This window comes from Strongylocentrotus purpuratus, unplaced genomic scaffold (assembly GCF_000002235.5).
Source record: "Strongylocentrotus purpuratus isolate Spur 01 unplaced genomic scaffold, Spur_5.0 spur5_scaffold_1, whole genome shotgun sequence".
NCBI classification, from domain to species: Eukaryota; Metazoa; Echinodermata; class Echinoidea; order Camarodonta; family Strongylocentrotidae; genus Strongylocentrotus; species Strongylocentrotus purpuratus.
Genome location: NW_022145594.1, coordinates 43,424,412 through 43,430,718, shown reverse-complemented (window position 1 = coordinate 43,430,718; position 6,307 = coordinate 43,424,412).

Genomic DNA, 6,307 nt, shown 5'->3' with positions numbered 1-6,307 from the left:
AGCAGAAGAACAGAAGGCCATGAATTCAGTTTTGTTATTATTAAGTTGGAGATAGTTGGACGACATCCAAGTGCATACACAGTGATATTTGGTGGAGTGTTTCGATAAAGTTTTCCAGAGAGCATGGATCAAAAGAAGTAAATAACTGAATATCATCAGCATAGCAAATATACTGTAAACCAAGTAAATATCTTTAACGATCGCAACATGAAGAGACAGCGGTTTGCATAAGAAACAATGGCCTCTACCTGTGTATCCCATTTAAGATTGTCCTGAATTGTAATGTCTAGGATTTTGGTGTCATTCACTTGCTGAACCGGTTTTACTGAATGACACCTTAAAGGTGACACATTTGCTTGGGTTTAGCTTAACATAGTTTTCTTAAAGGGATAGTCGAGTTCTGTTTTCAGACCGCAAATGCCTTCAAAGTAGTGCTGTAACATCACGGATATCTCCAATTCCGTTTAACCGCCAGTCAAAACCGGACGGTTTTCGGTTAAACGATTTTAAAAAAATAAAAAAATAAAAAATAAAAATAAAAAAAAAATAAAAAAAATAAATTAAAAAAAAATTTAAAAAAAATTAAAAAAAAAAAAAAAAAAAAAAAAAAAAAAAAAATCGTTTTTTTTTTTTTTTTTTTCTTTTTACCGACTCTGTCGGCAACTTTCATTTAACTGCGAGGTGTATTTAAAGGGGCCGATTTGTGCTTGTGAACTTGTCACAAATAATAGTAAAAATGTTGTTTTTAGAAGAATGTGTAAGATCATTAATGTAAATTAAAAACAGTAGAGGACCTAGGACAGAACCTTGTGTAAAAGTTGGATGAATTATTATTATAAACTACATATTGAGATGATGAGATCTATTACAAAGATTACTTTCAAACCAAGATGACAGACAAATTGGAGTGTTGTTCTAATTTTGGAGTGGTGAGTCAACACACAGATTACTGAGCTGGGAGACATTGCCAGGCATAGTGCCAGGTGGAGGGGCATAAATCGAAACTTTAAAAAAAAAAAAAAAAAAAAAAAAAAGGGAAAAACGAAACCGTCCAATTGAAAACGGAATCCGCCATGGGCGGTCGGATACCGGACGATTAAACGTTTGACTACAGCACTACTTCAAAGTGCATGGTTATTGCTCTTATTCTAATCTATGACATTTATAGTGCCCTTTTAGAACCTAAAATTGCTATGAAGGTAATTTTAGACCCCAAAATGTGTGAAATTTAGCCAATACGATCAAACCATTTCAGCTCCAATTTCAAAACAACACGGTGACCATTATAATTTTATTAAAAATAACAATACATGAGCCGGCTAATTATTGTGGGTAATATAAGCAACACGAAAATGCCATCAACAAAAAAGCCAACATCGGCATTGGCTGAAATACGACGTAAAAGGCGTTATTTTGTTTTTTTCAACGGTTTTTTTCAAATTTTTCAAAATATCATATACTTGTGGTGGTACACAAGTATTAGAAATCGTTATATTTCAGCCGTCTCTGAACCGATTTTAACTCATAGCCTGCCATAAGGCTGCATGCACGCTATCGCTATGCTGCTTCGTACATGCGAGAGAGCTACCTATTGAGTGCCATGTGCGTGCAAGGGCGCTTTCGTAATAGCAGTTATTGTTCATGCTCATTGGACTGTGCTGTGTGTTTTGCACTCGCCATTCATAGAACCATTGCGTTAATCAGATTATCTCCAAAACAACCTGGCACGGGAGGATTTGGGGCTTGGCACACTGGGGATTAGCCCTGTGGCATGATAAGAGTTAATCAAACAAAGATGATTTTGTCATCTAAATATTATGTTCTTTCAAATTTGACACTCAGTTTTTCATTATCTCACAAAAAAATATTTTGTGTAGCACCCTCTGCAACAGAACTCAACTATCCCTTTAACACACCAATTTTCCAGATATGACAATGCATGACGCAATGTTTCATCTTAGTCACATGGTTTTTGTGATCTGGCAATGGACATAACATTGACATGTTTCCAGTGATTCACCAATTGATTCCGCATTGCAAGACCAACAAGTTATGTTAGAGGATACCAGAGAAACAGAGCAAAGATTAAGTGTGATCATAAGTTGCACTGCCTGTATACAAATGTAGACTCCCTTATGAATTAAAGATGCAAGCTTCTAACCAGCATTGAAGAGAGTGAACCTGACATCATTACCATCACAGAGGTATTACCGAAGTTTGGAGGAGATAAAATCCAAGCAGCTGAACTTAAACAAAAAATGGCTATCACTGCTTTACCAATGGAAATGATGGTAGAGGTATACGTGTTTACACAAAGAAAGGGTTCAAAGCCACACAAAAAATAATGACCTATCAGATATGGTTTTCAGAGAAAGTGTGTGGTGCGAGATCAGTCTCCAAGACAAAGATAAACTTCTTGTTGGATGTGTATACCGTAGTCCAAATGGCACAAGTGAGAATAATGAAGAGCTACTAAACCCTGTCAACAAAGCTTGTGAAAGAGAAGATTCACACCTTGTGATAGTGGGTGATTTCAACTACTCTGAAATTGAATAGGAGTCATGGACATCATCAGCAAGTGATCGAGGCACAACTGTCTTCAAGATAACTACCTTTACCAAGTAGTCAACTTCAATAAAAGGAGAAGGCCAGCAGCCAAGTTTACTGGACTTAATCATTGTGAATGTAGATCAGATGGTGGATAGCAACCATGTTGTTATCGAGTTTGACCTACGTACGATGCTAGGCTAATAACGATGATGAGAAATCAAAAAGATACCTCTATGCTAAAGGTGACTACGATGGTCTGAGAAATGACTTGGACAAAACTAAGTGGAAGGATTTAAATAAGGTAGACGTTACTTCTGCAGAACAGAAAGACAGTGAAGTTCTTCAGGAAGACTTGGATAATGAGCAAATGGTCTGAAAGATGGCAACTGAGATTCAACGTAGACATCTGTGGTATAATGCATTATAGTAAACAGGTAGTGAAGACGACGTACAACATGGAAGGAGTAGTTATAAGAAAAGACCTTGAAATTCATGAAGATGAGAAGGACCTTGGTGTAACTTTTGATCCATTCCTAAAATTCAGAAAGCATGTGGGTGTAACAGCTAACAAGGCCAACAGGATCATCAGAGTAATCAAAAAAATATTTGACCATAAAGATGAAGAGATCTTCAAGCCACTCTACAAGACACTGGTGCGTCCTCATCTAGAGTATGCCAACTGTGTGTGGAGCCCATTACTATAGAAAGGGATAGAACTACAATTGAAAAAGTCCAGAGGGGTGCAGCCAAGATGATTTCATCACTGAGACTTACCATATGAAACCTGTCTTCAACGGCTCAACTTACCTACCCTCTCATACAGACGCCTCCGTGGTGACTTGATTCAAGTCTACAAGACCATGCATGGTCTGAATGATATCAAGATGAACAACCTGTTCACAATGAAGGAGCTGGAAACCAATCTAAGAGGCCACAACAGGAGGATCCACAAGGAGCGCGCACATCTCAACATCTGCAAGTATAGCTTCACACACCGTGTAGTCGATACCTGGAACAAACTACTGATGTCAGCAGTGAATGCACCAACCATAAACAGCTTTAAATCAGAGGTGGATGCCTATCTTTCAACACAGCTTGACAAGTTTAGTTATAGGCCCAGCAGGTGATAATCCTGTTAAGTCTTCCCACAGATCCAGCTATGGAAGGAATGAACTCTTTGCAGTAGTGTACTGATGAACTATAGGAGGGCATTACAAGACATTGTCTTTTAAAAAATTGTCTAAGGAGCCAGAACAGACAGGTGACAGGTGAATACTTTTGGTCAACACGAGAAAAATTAGTGGTCCCAAACGCGTGCCCTGCGGCACTCCCGCCTCGATGTGCTGCCATGCTGATCGAGTGTCATGATAACGAACAATGAACTCATGCACGGTTAGGAAATCACAGATCCAAGAGATGACCAAGGGTCGTACACAGAGGTGTCACGTAAAATAACCACCACTATTACTCAACACGGGAATGAGAAGCAAGGCTCGACTAATTATCTTGCAGAACCAGCACAAGAGGAAATCATGTTTCTCACTGAATCAAAGTGGCATGATTTTGATGAAATTCTAAGTTGCCTCAAATCATGCTTTGGTTATCAAGAGACCACGCAGACAATTAGTAGCCAGTTCTAAAATTGTGTACAACGAGAGGGAGAATCACTTAGTAATTTCAGTCGTGCCCTGTTACACACTTATAGCGAGATAGAAATTGCCGTCGACACACAAGCTCAAGGAGAAACGCTGAGCCAACTGAAAAAATAAGGCTTTGAGTGTCCAGTTCGTCAAAGGGGCATGTGAGGCTTGGGTGAGGAGAAAGCTCAGGTGAATTCAGTTGACCCATGAATCCAGCAGGTTCGCTAAGGTTAGGGAAGAGGATCTCCAGCTCCAAGAGACCCCCAATACCCAGAGTGAGAGAAGCAGATGTTGTGGTGGGAAGGACAGTCATAAATGATTTACACCTCTTGTGTGACAGATGGTTGAACAGCAGAAAGCAATAATGACAGAACTAGAGTAACCCCGGGAGGAAGTAGCCAGGCTAAAAAGTGTGAAAACCTCAAAGGAAGACAGATGGAGGATGCTAAAGCTGTGGTCAAGAGGGGACATCTCAGGCAAAACTGTCCCAACGTGCCTCAAAACTTCAGATAGCAAACCTCAGTACAACTTCAGAGATGCCAACCTTATTTGTCCGTAACAAATGGGGGGGGGGGGTCTTTCCGGAACGCAAGACACCAGCGCACAAAAGACAGCCACCAAAATATGACCTTTGACCCTATAACAGACGGTACTCAGGTGGCAGCATCACCAAACACCAAAGATGTGAAGATTGTACTAAAACACACCTCCATACAACATTTGAAAGAGATCTGTCAAGAAATGCGGCAGTTAGAGCGCATAAAAGACATATGACCTTTGACCATATAAAGGATGGAACAATGAGGGCAGTATCACCAAAAAGGAGAGATGTGTAGATTGTACCGAGATACATCTAAATACAAAATTTGAAAGAAATTTGTCATGAAAACAAAAAATGACCTGTAGAGCGCACACTAGATACCTACCAAAATATGAACTTTTGACCCTATAAAACATGGGACACTGGTGGCAGCATCACCAAAAACAATAGGTGCACAGATTTCACCAACATCCACTTTCATACTCAATTTGAAAGAAATTCATCAAGAAATGATGCAGTTAGACCTCACACTGCAGTTAGACCTCACACTAGAGTGCACATGCACAAAAAACACATGACCTTTGACCATATAAACGACGGAAAACGGGAGGCAGCATCACTAAAATCCAGAGGCTTGTAGATAATACCAAGATACATCTTCGTTCAAAATTTGAAAAAAAATCCCTTGAGAAATGTGGCCTATACAGCGCACACAAACCATCCACAAAAATATGACCTTTTACCCTATAGAAGACGGAACACTGGGGGCAGCATGACCGCCTTCCATGTTCCATGGGGCGTCCCTGAATTTGAGAGAATGCCACAGGATATTTGCAACAACCCAAGCCTTATCCAGAGAGATATGTATCTTGATGACGTTCTGGTGTTCTCCAAAACGTTTTAGGAGCACCTAGCAAGACTTGGAGAAGTCTTTAACCAGTTTAAGAAATATGGCCTGAAGCTGAAAGGTGGAAAATGTCAGCTTTCCAAGAAGGAAGTGGCTCATCTAGGGAATATCGTGAGAAGGGTGTCATGGTTGATCCGAACAAGGTATCAAGGATCAACTCTTGGCTAGCACCCCTAAGTGGATAATAATTGATCTCCTTCCTTGGGCTCGCATCCTACTATTTGAGATTTGTCCCTGGCTTCACTAGACTGACAGCCCCTCTTCATGCACTAACCGCACAAAAGTCTAGAAAGAAGACGAGGAGGAAGACAGGGAACACTGTATCAACTCCAAGTTTTGTGTGGACCACAGAAGCAGAAGTGTCCTTTCAGAAGCTAAAAGATCGATAGACTGTCCTCAACGCCAGTCCTTGCATACCCAAGGTTTAGAGAAGAGTTTATACTCGAGGTTGACGCTTCTCTTAAAGTACTTGGTGCCTGTTTGTCACAAACAGATGAAAATGGTCATCTGCATCCAATTTCTTTCGCAAGCCGTAGCCTACATGGAGCCGAAGAGAACTATCCCGACTTTTCAAGCTTCAAGATTGAGCTGCTAGCTCTCAAATTGGCGGTGGTAGAAAAATCTTCAAAGTACACAGCTGGGGGCAACTGAACAAAGATGGCTAGTGGA